Source organism: Ambystoma mexicanum, chromosome 12, assembly GCF_040938575.1.
Source record: "Ambystoma mexicanum isolate Mex_15411 chromosome 12, UKY_AmexF1_1, whole genome shotgun sequence".
NCBI classification, from domain to species: Eukaryota; Metazoa; Chordata; class Amphibia; order Caudata; family Ambystomatidae; genus Ambystoma; species Ambystoma mexicanum.
Window position 1 is genome coordinate 231,087,575 of NC_090936.1, and position 17,988 is coordinate 231,105,562.

Below are 17,988 nucleotides of genomic sequence, written 5' to 3' on the forward strand. Positions count from 1 at the left end.
CTGGGAGATCCTCATATTTCTCCTGTCCTGTCGGACCCAAACAGTGCAACAGCAAAGATTTCTTCATTTAAATGCTGTAGGTTGCCCCACAGACAACATGTGCATAATGCTCAAATGCCTTGAGCCAACATTTCCATGGAAGAATTGGTACTCCTACCTCTGGCAGGAACATGTGAGGAGATTGAACTCCCTGCATCGCCATGTTATTTTCTGAATGTGTCAAATTTACGCTGGGTGTTAATTTGCTGCAGAACTGTGAATTGAAATTTTGTGGTGCTCCTACAATTCTCAGTGTTCAATTTGAACAAGTGAACTAGTCTCCAATATTTTATTGTATAGTTCACTGGGAGGAGGATGAGCACGAGGAGTTATGAGGATTATCACAGCAAAACATAATAACCAGCTGGGGCTTTATTCAATGGTTCACTGGGAGGGGGATGAGTGTGTTGGATAATGAAGATCGTCACAGCAAATACAGAGGGGGGCTGGAACATTGCTGAATACTGTATTGATGTTAATTTTTTTTTTGTGAAGCACGTGATTTGGTTTTATGCACTGTATGACATAATACAGTTGTATGCTTCCTCGTTTTATTTTTAACTTAGTGTCGTGACTTGGTAGCAGCTGGTGTCGTGACTTGGTAGCAGCTGTTTCTCTCAAATACGTAGAGCCCACACTTCTCCTTATTGTAAGCCAATGTAGGGCTTGTCGGCGGAGGCACGCCTTCTTTAATATACTTTTCTCTCAGCGGCTAATGAGAGACCTTGAGTAGAGCCCACCCCTTCTCTTTATTGTAGGCCAATGTACGGATTGTCGGCGGAGGCACGCCTTCTTTAATATCCTTCACTCTCGGCGGCCAGTGAGAGACCTTGACGTCTGTGATAGCTCAGATGTTAGGCTGCACGGCAAAGCGTCTCCGTTAGAGAAATTGAAGGCGGGGCAGTGGTGCGCACATGGAGGAGCAAGCGGGAGCAGATGTACGGGAGGCGGGGCGAATGGATGGCTGCACCGCTCCTACCTCACTTACGGCCGGAGATCCTTCTCAACGGCCGAAATGGATTTGGTGATCCTCGTCGCCAATGAAGTAACGGGGCATATGATGAGAGGGATTAAAGTATATTTATTATTGTATAACTTGTAGTAAAAGTAACTGTTTCACAAGAATATAAAGCTCAAATAAGGGGACATGAACAACGAACGTCTTCTCTCTCCTTCTTCCCTTCAACCGTCTCTCTCTCCCGTATTCCAAGCTGGAACTGAACCCTTCCTTCTCCAGTCTCGCTCCTACGTCTCGTGCATGTGCTCGCTTTCCTCTCACATGCTGTGACCTTTGAAGTAAAGACACTACAAATACGTAACATTTAGGCACCAAAAAAGGACAGCTCTATAATTCAACTTTCTTACAGACTCACGAGCTTCTACAGTGTGATAAAACCCAATACAAAATGAAATGTTTCAAAATAGATGCCTTAAAATGCAATTACGGTGAAGGATAAGCTCAGATAATTTTCACTAAATAGAATTACCCACCATTCGTCAAGTGTGAGTAGTCTCTGTGTGTGTCATAGATATATATATATATATATATATATATATATATATATATATATATATATATATATAGACACACAAAAATAACTTTGTTAAAAGGGACGTGGTTACAAGTAAAACCGAAAACCGCCTGAACTTGGCCAGTTATGGTAAACTAAGCAACATAACTCACGCCACCACCGTGCACTGCTAAGTCTAACACCCAGGACATCAAAGATGACATCACAAATGTCATTGATGACACTGATGACATCACGTATCTCGGTCACTTGTGTTTGTTCACCGACATATAGGCCAGGTGGGTTTGTTCATTGAGTCAGAATATTAAAATTGAAAAAGGGGCTATATATCTAGACGTTAACCTTATCACATTTTCTTTAAGTACTTTCCTTAGGGTTTAGTCTCGGCTCATGGTGCACATACATGGGGAAATTAGCAGGTCTCAAACAGAATTCATTTGTATACATGAAGATAAACTTTAATGTCATTAACATTTTCTGATGATGCCGTTTCTTCCTTACTTTAGTTTCCTTGTATGTGCCTCTGATTTGTATGCATTGGGGTTATTCATATGTATTGTGTGTATCAGCACAAGTGTTACAAGTCTTGAATTGTTAGCTAGTTATTACATGTTTAACATTACTCAAAACTATGATAAGGTAGCATTCATTATTTACTATCCAAAATTACAAGATTATAGTATACTTCTATGATGCATGCTGCAGTCATTGCCTATGTTTATATATGATTAGGTTTCTGTATTAACAACACTCCAATATAATGATTTTAGATGAGTACATTCTTTAATAGATTAAGTAGTTCATGATAGGTCTCCCCGATCACCCCTGACATCTTGTTACCAACAATATAAGCACAACTCCTTGTAGGGACTTTTCATCAAAATGTATTTCACATGTGATGTCAATGACATTTGTGATGTCATCTTTGCTGCCCTGGGTGTTAGTCTTAGCAGTGCACGGTGGTAGCGTGAGTTATGGTTGCTTAGCTTACCATAACTTGCGAATTTCAGGTTTTTTTTGGTTTTACTTGTAACCATAACGTCCCCTTCACAAAGTTTTTTCATTGAATTTCACAGGTTTTTATTAGTGTAACTTAACCACAACGTCCCTTTAACAAAGATTTTTCAGTGAATTTCATGGGTTTTTACCAGTGCATGCTATTTTCCTAGAACTTACTAATATCATACTTACCCAAAATAGCAATTTTGTCCATTTTACATATTGTCACCTTAAAACTTTTCCATTTCCCACCTTCTAGAATCATTTTTAACACTTCTGTACAGTTTTTGCAACAATTTCAACTAGTTTTGCATCCGTAGAAGTCTACGGACATCTAACTTCATTGCAAAACATCCGGACAGTGCCACATGACCATACGCTGGGACGCGGCCTGATGTGTCCGACAACCCGTCTGCACTTCTCTATAAAATCTGTCCTTCGTGGACAGTTCGGAACTGCATTTGCTACTGATCTAGGAAATTTCAACTTCAAAATTTCCCTTGCACAGCTCCAAGACCTATTCCTACTCACCCATTAACAATACTTTTAACAAAACTGCTATTTATCCTAAAATTGAATCAGCTAATGCCATCCCTCGTCCCCAACCGACACTACCACTGCTGTAATCAAGGAGCATGAGAAACACTGCCCCCTACCTTAGAATTAACACATGTGCAATATTTTCCCCTGTCCACCTGCCCCTCCATATTAGTGTTTGGTGCCTCTTCGCTCATTTCCCTCCCACCTTTCGTGGCTCTCCTGGCAAAATAAAACACATCCAAAAACAATGAAAGAAATGTTCCTTTAGGAACCACCTTTCACAGTTAAAAAAATACAGCTAAAAAACTTTATATTTCTCAGTAAAGTACATAGAGTCAAAAAGATTTTCCAACATTTTCATTTGCATTTTGTGTTATGCTAATGGCAATATTGTGGCGTTTATCCCCCGTTCCAGGGACTGCAACGGTGGATACCGGCCTGGCAGCCCAAGTTATCAGCCCAAGTGAAGCGAGGGTGGATAACGAGGTCTCCGGACCATTATCCCTCCATTCCAGCCCCTGCAATAGAGGATGAAGGCCAAAGCGGAAACCCGGGGTGCTACACAAAATATTTTTCTTCCTACACCGGGACGCCTATGGCATCCCGATGTAGGAAGGAAAGTCCTTTTCCAAGATGGCCACGTTGGAAAGTGAAGGCGGGGTTGGTTCCGTACAGGGCCCCTCTTCGCTTTCCATAGCAGCTTGCAGAAGACGAAAAGAGAAACCTATGACCATATTACCACAAGCACATTTTTCTTCCCTTTCAAACCGATCCCATTTTCGAATAACTTTACCACAAAGCCAGTCCCAGGTGCACATGGCCACTTTAACCCCATGTGTTGTCCCTCGTGGTCATGGCCATTAGCCAGATTGTCCGGATCATGACCTTATTCCATGACCCGTACAATCTGACCACTGCCCATGGCCATAGGCTACACCTCATTCACCAAAGGTATATCACTATTTTTTGTGCCTACATTGTGACACTTATCAAAAAATAAAACACATTCATATTTGCAAAACCATTCTTTCAGGTCCTTGCCAATGTTCCTTACACATGTTTGCTGGAAATCCACCAACGTTTAATTTTTTCAAAAGTCTCAAATGTATGCACATTCAATAGTCATATAACCTAGCCCCCACTTGACAAAATCCATTCTGACTTTATAAAATTATTTATATCTAGATCTATCATCTTTTTTGCAAACCTTTGTGTAGATTTGTCAAATGGCACCACATTTATAAGCCTTTACAATTTTGAGACCCCCTCCTCTAATTTTGCTCCCTCTTGACAGAATCCTACCAGACTTTGCAAACTCATTCGGAAGTAGGTCGGGAATAAAATTGCAAAATGTCATGCAGTTTCATTAAAGGAGTAGTGCGCTCAAAAATATTATTGTCCCAAGCGTTCGGGCATGTGTTTTTAAGCATACGTTGATAGATCGTAAAAACGTTTCCTATGCACGTTACTGTGGTTTTCCTCACTTTTACATATGCAAAATCAGGCAGCAGGGCATGGCCATTTAGTGTTAATCTTATCCGTTTCCGCATCGTCCTAAGCTCGAGTGCCCTTTCGGCACTTAATCATAGTCCCCGCCCCTGAAGCTGGCATGACCATTCCTAGCAATATTCTCCGCCTATATCCGTGTTATTACTGTGTGTTAGGCAAAATTATGTGCTGTACCTTTGGGAACACCACACACAATTAAGACTACAAGTGACAATACAATTTCACCTTTGGTACAAGCCTGTACTACAAAGTTATAGTGGTAGCAGAAGCGGAGCAGCCCGACTTCTCTCGCGTAACTGAGAAGTATCAAAAGGGCAATTACTATGATTCAGGAAAACACTGACTCAAGGTTTTCAAGTAAAAATATACATGTATTTACTCTTCAGTGGTATAACAGTACACTATTATAAGCAGTCTAAAAATCAATCACACTTTTAATACACCACACCTTTCCCTTAAATTCCAGACAAATTAAGCTCACAAAATGAAGTGGGAGCAAAACAGCACTCTAGCAATTTAAAAGGGAGGGAAAAACAAAGTTATTAGAGATTAGGTCAAACCAACAGGTAAGTACTCAGGGCAATTGAACAAGAGGAACTACAGAGATAGAATCAGGTAGAAAAGGCTAAGGGCCAAAGTCAATGGGTCAAAAGTCTTTTGCTCAAGATCACACAGTTCAGGGTAGTTTGCGGTAAAGTTCGTGGCACGTTTCCAGACGAGGTTTGTTGATACAAAAGGTAGTTCAAAGAGAAGAAGAGGACAAGCCCTCAGATTGAAGAAAGATTTCAAACACTTTCACCGCGGTTGAACGAAACGGACAACCGGACTTGCACAGTTCCATAAAATGAAGAGGGAGCTGTATCTGAGGCGGACGTTCCTGGTAGTTCCTGCAGGCTCACGGTTCCTGAAGCGACTGTCAGACTGATCAGAAGTAGGAAGACTGGAGGGTCCTGCACTAGCCAGGGAAGAAACCAGCAGCAGCGCAAGGCAATAAATAAAAGGTGCGCTCCTTAACACCCAAGCAGGGTCTGACCTTCCTCGCTATCCGGCCCACTGTAGCTCTGTACAGCAAATTTGACCAAGAGGAGTCCTGGCTTGTAGTTTGGGCGAACTGGTTGGTCCCACCAGCTCAAGGGAAGAAGTTTCCTGGAGGATCTTCTCTGTCATCGGATTATGTAGATTCAGACCTGCAGTAGGGCTTCACCGGGCGGTTCAGTCGTTGTAGGGGTCCACTTCTTCCAGTTACTCATTGGTTCTTTCGTTCCAGTGGTGAATCTGCCTTTTCAGTCCTAAGAGACCTGCTTTTTATGCAGTTTACCCCATTCATACAGCCTGGCTGTCAATCACACAGGACAGTGGCTGTCCTGGCAAGGAGAGTCCCCTCGGCCAATCAAACAGGAGTGCGACTTGGGTTTCTTTGTTCTCGATACACAAATATTTATCGTGAGTCACACAGTGTTCCTTTGGGTATAAGCTCATTGGATGGAGGCACTGTGATTCGCACGGCTTTGGCATCAGCTTGTTGCTACACCACCGTAAACGATGTCAAGATCATCCAACCATTGAGGTGTATCAACTGCCGCCTGAAGAAGCCATCAATTGGTATCTGGAAATGACATTCGCAGTAGGGAAGGATGTGGCTGTGTAGAAAACATAACAGAAATGTGTCTCAGTAGCCGTTCTTAATTATATTCTAATTGATCCATTACTTATGCACCATGTGAAAACTAAGGATGAACACAAACGGGAAACAATGCAAACAGAGAAAACATGCAATGTTGGAGTCAATGATGTGATTGAGAGGTTAGTGCAATGCAGTGTGTGTAGCTCGCAATGGGAGGCCGATGCGGAAGTTGACTGAAGAATTCGTATAACTCAGACAGCATTTTAACATAACATTAGCCTAGAATTGGGCATTGGTGGAACCTTTGCGAACACAGACGTGGACTCCATGCTTTTTGGTGCTGGACTGCCCACGTGCCATGGGACAAATACAAGTACACACCGGTTGTATCTGAGTCTCCTCACCAATTGCCAAAAACAACAAGCCATTGCAATGGTAGCCAGCCATCCATCCATACCAGTCATAAAATGAAACCTTGACTCCTTTGTCTACAAATTCGTCTACAGTAAAACGTACATAATAATCGGCATTTCCATTCTCTTGGCGTAACGTGGTGTGTCTGTTCAGATCAATGATTTTTCATCAAATGAAATGTTACTTTGTCCAGTTTTGGAATCTTGACCCTTATGTTTGATGTTTTTACATACCTCATCCAATTCCTTTCCTTACAAAACCTCCCTTTATTTCCAAGGACAAAAAACAATAGGGGCTTATACCTAGCTTGCTTTTGGTAAATGGAAATGACAAATTTGCTCGGAAGGACGCGAGGCAGTAGACAGCTCAAAGCATTGACCTTGAGGCCCACGGCATAGATTCCCAGGTGCATCACTAGCATTAGGAATATTTGAAAAGCAAACAAATTGTTTGCTTGCATACACCAATGCCGCGTGAAATTTCCAGGGATTCTCATTTCATGAACACTCGGAATTCATAATCCACCTGTCAGCTGAGCATGTCTCCAGTGCTAGCAATGAGCACCATTTTTCAATTAGAATGTCCAACTGCTTTTCACTAACCCTGTAATGCTGAGGTGTCTGCGAACTTCTCAAGACTGTTAGCAGACTTTTGCGGTGAAAAACACCTGTTTTTTTTGCTTCTTGCAGCCATAACGCATCCCATCATCCCTCAGCTGGCCAGAGATTATTTGATAAATTTGACAAGTGCAATGTTGGTTTTTTTTATATGTTTTACCGCGATGGTCGCGGACACCAGTCGCTGTCCGTTTATCCAAGATGGCGGGCGTTTCCAAAAATCTGACACACTTCGCGCTTTTCACCATCCAATCAGTTGGCTCGTTCGATGTTGCACCACTTTGCCTTCTAAGCCAATTGGAGTCCTGTCCACGGATCGAACAGGGAAGTGTGTCTCCGGAGCGGATATAGATATCACAAATCTTTTGAGAACCACTTTTTGGTCGTTTTTCAACAAAAAAAAAACTACTGGACAGATTTTCACCAAATTTACAAAAGCATGCTTTTGGGACCAAGACGGTGCTCCTGCCGCATTTGGTGAAAATCCAGTCAAATTGAGTTTTCAATGGGTCCAGAATATTGTCTCCAATTGCAGGAGAGACCTCAAATGAGACCCTGCCTCTGTGTTACTTGAAACCACCATGTAGGAAAGCTTTTGTGGCTTTTTAAATTTTATAAGGGGACACAAAAGACCGGCACAAGAGGAATTGGCAAATATATGTTTTTCTTTTTTTATATGAGGCAAACTAACACACCACTCTATCACAACCCGAACAAACAGTAAAGGAAGGGGTACAAAATGGACTTAAAAAATACACTAAACAGCTAGAAACTATCCCCAAGACTGAAAACTAGCAAATACTGCAAACTGTTCAAAACAAGGCTTCACATTCCCACCGACACTCGCAATGTGCGAGTCTGAGCTGTGCAACATTCCTGCATAACCTAGTAAAACTCACAAAGAAACAGGAAGTGAGCTTGACCTTATATAGGAGACGAACCTCCTTTGTGGCATGTGTGGGCTCCGATTGTCTTAATAATATGACAGATCACCCGATAGAGCCTTGATTGGCGATGAGTCTAGGAGTCTGCAACCTGTGGCACATGAGATGCAGTGGACTACAACTCCAATGACCCCTCTCCATTGAATATGTAAGCTTCTGTTGGGGGTTGTAGTCCAAATGTTTTGGAGATCCAAAAGTTGCAGATCCCTAGAGATAAACGCAACAAACAAGCCCATTATTTGTCATGCGTTCCGGCACTCCTGATTGAGCAATAGCCAGAAGCCCTGTGTGATTTGATCTGGATTTGTCTGTGCAAAAACAAGTCCCGTTCTCATTTTAGGGATGAAGCCTCGATAAAAGGTTTTGTGGACTACCGCCAGTCCATTCTTGGGAAACTCGTCCAGGTCTGGTTACCAGGATCAGAACCAGAGACATAGACGATACACAGAAACCTACAAAATCAGAATGTGAAGCCCTTGAGCCTGTTTGAATTGGTACTGCTGTCTTTCATCTTACTCAAAAATCTGTGACATGGTTGAAATAATCTACTCTGTTATCATACCCACAAATATACTTGGCCAACAAATATAGCTTGTAAGATAACTTCTCAGCTTTCTCCGTGTACTTCTCCGTTTACCTGTTGCAGGAGTCACATCTCTTCACCCACTTTTCACCCTGTGGCATGCCCATTTAGCATTGTTGGCATGTGCACTGTGCCATAGGTTATTTCCTCTGGGCACCGTTCACATTTGCACAGTGCCAAGAGCATGGTCTGAAACCATGACCTGGGTGCAGTCAAAACATCAATAGTGCCCCCAGAGGCCTGGTCGTAGGTCATGCACTGTACCAGGAGCATTGCCAAACTCCATGCCAAAGCCACCTGTCCTCTAGGCATGATTGCAAGGCATGCACATCAGATTTTGGCATGCCCTCTCTGCGCTGGGCATTGCCAAAGAACATGATATGTACACAGTGCCCTCTGGGCATGTTCACCAGGGAAGGTTTGTATGTCAACTACCCCAGACACAGTGAATATGCCCAGTGTCAGGTGGGCATGACCAGAGGTCACTCTTTTGGCACATGTTATTTGTTCATTATACTGCGCCAAGGTCAAAGCCAATGACCAAAGCCTAATGTTCCCTAGGCATAGCCTCAAGATAGTTTGTCTTCCTTAGGATGGCCATGTGTCTTGCCAGCATTCTTTAGAAATCAAACACCTTTCTTTTTTTCCTTTTCCAGGGTTCTTTTTTTTCAGCAGACCTGCAAGTAAGAGAAAAAGTGTTCCAACGTGGAGCCAGAGTGATCATGCTGTTCCAAACAAAGGACTAGAAGAAGCTACATAGGTAGTGCCTCCATCTTTAAATCATGACTACTGAGAACAAAACGAGAAAAGGCTAACCAGGGTCGCCAAGTGCAGAAACGAAGACAAGCCTTCAGCAGAGCATCTCACAGCACCACAGCACCAATGGAGACAAATAGTGATTCTTGAATGGACACGTCTTACCGCGAGCATTCTGCGCAAGTCTGACACAGTACTGCACGTCTGTCACTTGTGATCACCCTTTCTCAGCTGACTTGTACAGAGTCTCGCGCAAGGAAATTATAATATTGTCCATCAATCTTGACATTTGATCCAAAGCCTCTAACTCGTTTCTGGATACTGGGCTCTTTCACTTTCTCTGCACATCCTCACCAGCCTCTCTCACGTGGTCTCTTATTGTTTCGCATGTGTCTATTTTACGACAGTCATTAGTTATTCAGAGCAACACTCCACACCAGGCCTCTGTTACTGTGCTGCTGAATACGTTTCTATGCAACTTTTATCTATAAACAGGCCCTTTTATCAGACTTTTGTGCCACTGTGTCAGCCTATTGTATTCCTGTGTGGATTCAGTTCATATATGCCACTGCATCAGCTCTCACTGCACCTGCTCTAAGTGTACGACGCTGCAGACAACACTGTCCCTGTTGCCAACAGAAGAACTCTCTGGACAGATCCTCGGTTGTGCTCATCCATTAGGGCACTGCCTCCCCTTGGTGCTCTCTCGGCCTCTCTACCCATGACATGGCTCTGTTGAGGGGAACTGCTCCCTTATGGCGTCTTCCTAGATCTCCCAACACTGCCTTGCTGATGCCATGGAAGCCATCAAGGTCCTACTGCTCCTCTGTGACCTCTGCCAAAGTTGAAGTAAACGGGGTACACCTTCATTATCAGCTCACAGGGCAGGGCAATCATGCCATCCTGCTTATGCCTGGTGCTATGGGTAGCGCTGCAAAAGACTTTGACCTACAGCTGAAGACTTTGAATAAAGAGCTCTTCACTGTGGTGGCCTTGGATCCACGGGGCCAAGGGAGCTCCATTCCTCCATGTCGGGATTATCCTCCAGATTTCTTTGAAAGGGATGCAAAGGATGCTGTGGATCTGATGCAGGCCTTGAAGTTCAAGAGGTTCTCTGTGATGGGGTGGAGCGCTGGTGGCACAACAGCCCTCGTAGCAGCAGGGCAATACCCTGACCTAATACGCAAGGTTGTTGTTTCGGGGGCGTTTTCCTATGTGCTGAATGAAGACGTGAAGCGTTTCAATGTTTTGCTTGATATTTCCCAATTGAGTGATCGTGTTAGAAAGACCCGGCTAACACTGTATGACGCTGAGTACTTGTCTAAAGGCTTCCATGACTTTGTAAAACAACTGGCCTGTTTTCCCAAGACTCACAATGGTAATATTTGTCGCCATATTCTGCCTCTCATTCAGTGCCCAACATTTATAATTCATGGGCAGGAAGATAATCTGGTGCGACCATGCCATGCAGAATTTATTCACAAGCAGATTAAGGGATCACAACTGCATATGGTGCAAGAGGGAAGACATAGCCTACATATGCGCTTTGCAGAAGAATTTAACCGAGCAGTCGAGGACTTTTTAAAATAAGCATATTCTCATAATACATGACAGCCTGCAATATCTGTATAAACGCCTAGAAATAATGTTCTTCCTACAGGCTAGCTTTACATCAAAATTTCTCTGTAATCAGTTATTAGCACCCGGGGCAGGGGAGCCAAACCCATCAGGTTGTTCGGATCACGGGCTGAATCAGACGATGGCTGCTTCCCCCACCCTGCCATCTTCCCCCACCTTCCCTCTCCCTTCCAGTCGGTTCTGTGCGCCCTTATCACCCCCTAGTACCGCTCTGTGTCCCTGCTGGCCACTATGGAAATGTAAGATGCGTTCCGCATGGAGCTCTGCCTTCAAGCTCCACAGTGGCCATCTTGAGTGAGTATTTTGTTTGAATGAAGGGGATGCTGTGTCAAACAAAATACATTTATATTAGCACCCCAGGTTTCTAGATTGCAAAGACGAGGTGCTAATAGCAATGAGACCCTTGCTGGCTGCGCCAGATGGGGTAGTAATGGCACCAAGGCCCACTGTTAAGGCTCTCTCTCTATGCTCTGGCATGTAACTTAGCCCTTGGGCCATTACCACACCATCCGGCCTGACTGAGAGGGTCTTACTTCTTAATTACACTTCACGTGTGACATCACAATGCCTGCTGCTAGAGCCTGCAAATAGAATTCCCGCTGTCACTGCAGAACATAATTAAAGCCGAGACAAGCTCTTCTAATGTATTACTTGTATATAGTCTTGGGTGACACTTTACACTCAATTGACAAGGACATATGGTAAAATGTTTAATTGGTGCTCTGCTGGAGTTTAACACTTGTCAACAAGATTCTGCATGTTCTTACTTATTTTAAAGCCCACATTGAAATGCTTTTTCTAATTAATTTAATTAAACAGATTCACTATCTTTCTCCAACACATTAGAAGCTGCATGTTAGCTTTTTAAAATGTAATGGTTCAGCAAATGTAAAATCTCTTACATTGGATTAAACAAGACAACAGGTGCTAGAGGGGGTGATGGTGTGAGGCCATGTAACCTCAGTACAGCCTTGTTACTCATTTTGGTCAAGGAACTCCTCAGTGACTTGCAATATCCTTATAACATACATTAGGGGTACATTATCCCATATAGCTCACAGTATTAACATTTGCAAAAAGTAGTTGTACAAGTGCAAAAAGAATATGGCAAGTGTCTCACTTAAAAATGTACCTACCTTGACAGTTTTCACTCTAAACTAGAACCAATATATGTAGATATTAGCGCATTGTGTTTTTATGTCTTGTTTTGTAAATTGTACTTTGATGGTGGCTTGTCTTCCAAATAAAGTTATACTACTACCAATATGGAAACAGACATTTGAAAACACATTTTATTTAGCAGTGTATTCACATTTCAATACTCAATTGTTCAAATTCAGGTTGGTTAACAGATCTTATTCAACTGCCTCCCTCACTGTTTGACACATGCTGAATTTAAACTGATCATAGTCATTCATTTATTTAGTTGCTGTAAGCTTTAGAAAAATACAACATAACTACAGTACAACAGTATAGAATCACAGATTGTACAAACAGGTGCAGCCACTTAATTCATCATACATTGGTTTATACCTCTGAATGAACATATACCACTATATCATAAAACTCTTCTCTCACAATCTCTAAAACCATTAAAAACACAATATTTATGCAATTACAACTCAATGAAACAATACCTCCATGATCACCAAATATACTGGCTGACCCCAGATAATGCAACATCATCATGAGAGCAACTACAATGGTACTATGAATCTATGAGCTCCAGTGACAGGTGCTGTGATCTAATGTGCAAATAATATGGACACAGAAACCTAAAGTGAATTGGAAATTCCATGTGCCTTAAAAAAACATTAACAGAACATTTCATGGCCATCTAGCTTATCGCAGCTGCTAAACATGAACTGGCAGCATCTGTAAACAAAACGTTTGGTGAGGTGAGGATAAAAGGTCAAGATAAGTGACATCCAGGCCAAGATGTAATCATGAACTAGTCTGATGAAAGACATGAAGGTAAATGTTAATAAATCCAAGTTATTAATAATAAAATGTCTGTCTATGAACAGACCATTACAAAATTCCCAATATTTGTTTGCAATGACTTTCTTCTTTCAATATCATTTGACAGTCAAATAGTGGGAAGACCAATTAGAAGAACCGACTTCACATGTGACAGCCAAGAAATACTCTGGGCATCCTTTAAATGCCAAGGACGAGTATGCTTGTCCTTTTTGCATAGACTTGCATAATATCCTGGTACATCAATCTCCCATAACATCCTGTAATCATCATCATTAGGTCTCAGCCAGGTTCTTCCCATAATTCCATTGGCCTTGAAAGCTAGGTAATTATCAATATACAGAATCCAATTTCCATATGCAGCAAAGCACCTGCTGCATGGAGCATGGAAGGGAGAGAAGTTGTTTTAAAAACGTATTTTCTCCTCTTATGAAGAAGGAAATATGTTCAATTCCCCAGAGAGGACCACCATATGTCCTGCAGGAGTCGCTTTAGACTCATGGACCTTAAGAGGGGCTTTTAAAGCATAGCCTCCTTAATGCATGTTAAACATTAAAATTGATCTTCATGACAGTTATAACAGAGCTTGCTTTATTTTATTTTGATTTGCCCATGAGCCATTTGGTCATATGAAGTAGCATCTGGTATAGTGCCACCAAAATGTATAGGCTAACTTTCCATGACCCGTAATCAGCACTTTGTTTTTTGTTGTGTCGATAGATAGGTCTAATTTACAACAGTAATCGTTAAATGTCCTGAAGAGCCTTTTTAGCGCCTTCCCAGTTTGGGCCAATAGTGCAGCATCATCTGCATATAACAAAATCAGCAATCATCATTTGACATAGGGACCAAATCATCCACTATTCCAATGAAATATAAACTAGACAGGCGGGGGGAGCTTTAAGACCTTTGTCCCTCTCCCAATCTCATTCAATTTAATTGTGATGATGGATACCCTTAAGCACTAAGATATTACACAATTTCGACTTGTTCACATAAAGGCTACCCTTTTTTAAGTGGACACATTTCTGAAAAGCAACATTGGTCAAAAGTACTTTCACCTTTCCTAAACAATGCCCGTGCTGCCGAGAGAAAATGTATATCTTACAACTTTCTCTGCTTCAAATATTATTTTACACACTATCTTACCTAGGCTATCCAAAATGTGTCTGTAATTTCTTAAACATTGGTATGGTCAATGACTAGTCCCAGGATACTGGTAGTTGGGCAATTTTTGGCTTGCCTTAAAATTGTTCTACACTATGGGTGCCAGATATTTAGACATTCTTTAAACAAATCTACAGGAAGGCCACTTGGTACCTTATTGGAGTTTTGTGACAGAATACCCCATTTCAGCACATCCTGGTTGAAACTTAGAGTTGCTATATCATTTCTACTAGCTTTCTGCAACAGTTATACATTCCATCATCTGTGAACTTACTAAAAGGATACTTATTGTATGTAAGCTGGCAAAATGTTTGTACTATTCATTACTACTTGCATTATTCAACAGTGTTGGAACATTACCAATGCAAAACCTTAGAGGATAAATTGCCAAAAACCTTTCACAATTTTTTTTATCTACGAGTATCTGTAGTTCTTCGCATTTTCTCAGACACAAATCCTTCTTCCTCATTACTAATTGCTTGTATTAGGTCTTGAGATCTCATATTTAATTACCAGTAAAGTGTTGTCGTTTTCTCATAGCCTAGAGAATACTCTATTTTTACACTCGTTCTGCAACCAGGATTATTATTTTTTTAAGAGATGCATGCCATTTTCTTTCCTTTTTCTGAGTAATGAAATGGGAGGCAACTCTGTCAGCTCCTAATATAACATCACTGCATTTCTTCAGTTAACACATTTAATATTAATTGAAAGTGGGGTAGGCCATCCACAGAAGCATCTTACATCACCACTTGGAGGAAAATTATTAAAGATCATTTGGGACAAAATTACATTTAATAAATCAATCATTTTTCAAGAAAAAAACAACCACATAGTGTCTTGTGGTCACTTTCATGGTGAGTCACTACTTCCATGACACTCACCAAGTTCTAGAAGGCTGTATCAATCGATTTGAGTCCTATTTCCCACAACAAAAGTATAAGCTACTGAGGAATCTGATGGCGTGCAACTATTCAGTTGACAAACCATTTGCCCGCATAAAATCAAAAACTGGAATTGCTTTATTTGCTCCCTTTGAATTAAAAACAGGATACAGAATTCCCCACATCTCTAGCATAAAATCATAAAATGTGGTTCAAATAATTTCATATTTTAAGACACATTAAATCCCCCTACAAAGTTCAAAGATTCTTACACTGCTTTCATTTTTGTAACAGGGCATACCAGAGCTTCTTATACATCCGTCAGATTGCTTAAGACTTTCGAGTCGCCGGCACTACTCATTTCTATGTTGTAACCATTAATCAAGTAAATACATTGCATGCCAGGCATAGGTAAACAAACACATTTAATGTTGGGATTAATTTTAATGGAATTTATTTCACACTGAAGCCTTGAGTCAATATAAATCAACATACCCATTTTGTTACAGCCTTTTAATGAGTAAGTAGAATAAATAAAGTAACATACCTGGGTTTAAATTCCAGGTTAACATACCATGTTTCTGGAAAACCACAAATCTAATGTCCCCCCACGAATTTCAACTAAAAATAAAATACAAAAAGCAATTTATTTTGACTTGCAAAGTTTAGACGATGAAAGCTCTTGCGACAACTTTCTTGGACATGAACAGTAATAGTGATCAACATTTTTTTTTTCATGTATATGTACCTACGAAAACTCCTTTGTAAAAATCTAAAAAGATTATATACAAAAAAAAAATTTAAGAACTGTCCTTATACCAGTTTTTCCTCCAATGTTTATTTCCTGATCTTTTATTTCCATTGTTTATCCTCCTTTACTGCTCACATTCTCATGCTGTCATTCAGAGTCGGCGGGCCGGTAAAAAACGTGCCGGTATTTGTCAATATCAACACTTTACCGGACCGCCCGACTACAGGTTTGCCATTGGGGCACCTGGGCTACTTCTAGCTAAAAGCTGGAGGTTAGCCATGTGCCCTACCGGCAATAAATGCCGTAATTCGGTAATGACAGCAAATTTCCTCATGGAGTCTTATGGGATTCCATGAACGGGGATGAACACCATCCCTCCGGTACTCAAAATCCAGCGGCAATGCCGTCAGACCAAGAGCCGGTAAAGGCAAGTACCAAATGCTGGTATCAGGCCCACTGGCTGTGTACAGCTCCTTGTTCTGTAGTTTCCACTTTCTCTTTGTTCATGTTTTTTCTGGTTCCCTCCCACCGTTCAAATGGTATGTCATTTTTTCCTATCAACATCTTTGTCAAGTCTCGCTCTTTTGACAGTAAAAGACCGAAGCCCCTGTCTGAAAAATATTATTCTGCACAGACCATAACAATTATTTCACAACAGATGCAAAGTTATCCGACTAAAAATCATCTTGAACTCCAAGAGCATTAGGACAATATTTTGCTAAATTTGATGAAGTAGGACATTTAAAAATAATTGCATTTTGCTGAATGTGTGCCTCCAAACCTTATTTTGTGGGTCAATTTGTCGAAAACTTAAATTTGAACTAGGACATGCACAAAGTAGCAAAACATTTGAGAACTCTAGATCTTATTTGAATCGTGGTCCCTGTTATTCAGAATATCAACTGTGAAAGCAAACTGCATTTCTAGTTTTGATCCATTTTATATAATGTCTTACTTTTGCAACTTTGGGCCACTTTCAGACAGAAGCAGTGATTTTTAAAAAGTGCTTGTAATTGGATTACCGTCACTTTTACTGCACATTCGGAAAAGGCTACTTCAATGAGATTATTTTTACAACAAGGCTATAACTGGTCCCCTCACCATACAAAAGTATCCTAACTCTCAAACTAGCACACTAATATACTTGTTCCCTTCTCTCTGACACAAAACACACCTTCCTTGATCTACCCGAGTATCCTGTCCTTGTGATGCATTTTGCCCGTCGTTTTCGCCCTATGAGCCCTCCTTTCTGCAGGCCTCAAGGCCATTATGTCCCTGGCACTCTGCCAGCTGATCGCCACTAAAACAAGATAGACCCTTCTCCCTTTTTCCGGTCTGTAAAACCTTTCTATCTATTGACCCACACCCCTTATTTAACCACCTACTTAAAAATACCCATACACTTGAACTAGCTTCCTTGCAATATCCTCTACCCTGATAGAGTACAAATGCAATCATTGAGCTGATGCCAAGACCAACGCACATGGCCAACGCCAGTACTATGACAAGTGATGCGCTTGTGCACAAATGTAAATTCCTAGAGGGGAGTGCTACGATCTGTCTGCTATTGTGTTCTAGGCCGACTAAGGCCCACACTGGTAATGAAGTGCTGACTGATGTGACAATGTGCTCAATGATTCACAAGACAAAATTACTAAGCATTCAGAGGGTATACAAATGTGCAAAGACAGGCACTTTTTGGCTGGCAATATTGTTAGGCTCCCTAAGCACTTCTCATTTAGCTTTTGAAGGGGCTTGCACATTCAGAGCCGGGTCTCCCTAAATCAGCTGGTCAAAATGGCAATCAATGGTGCCAGGGTACCCCTACAGACTGGTCCATCCCTGAACTATGGAGGGTCTAAAAACTGAAGCCTTATCTAACGGGTTCAGGAGGTTCCTTTGTGACCTATCCTAATCTTTATCTTACTCACCTTACCGCCTGTCCCCACTCTCTCCAAATCTCTCTTTCTCTCTACACCCACATTCTGGTCTCCTGATTTTTATCAATTTC

At 41.5% G+C, this 17,988-nt stretch overlaps 1 pseudogene; it reads left to right on the top strand.

The window, feature by feature from the left end:
• Window positions 1–453: 453 nt before the first annotated feature.
• LOC138514477 (valacyclovir hydrolase pseudogene) lies at window positions 454–11,147 on the top strand (annotated as a pseudogene).
• The last annotated feature ends 6,841 nt before the right edge of the window (window positions 11,148–17,988 follow it).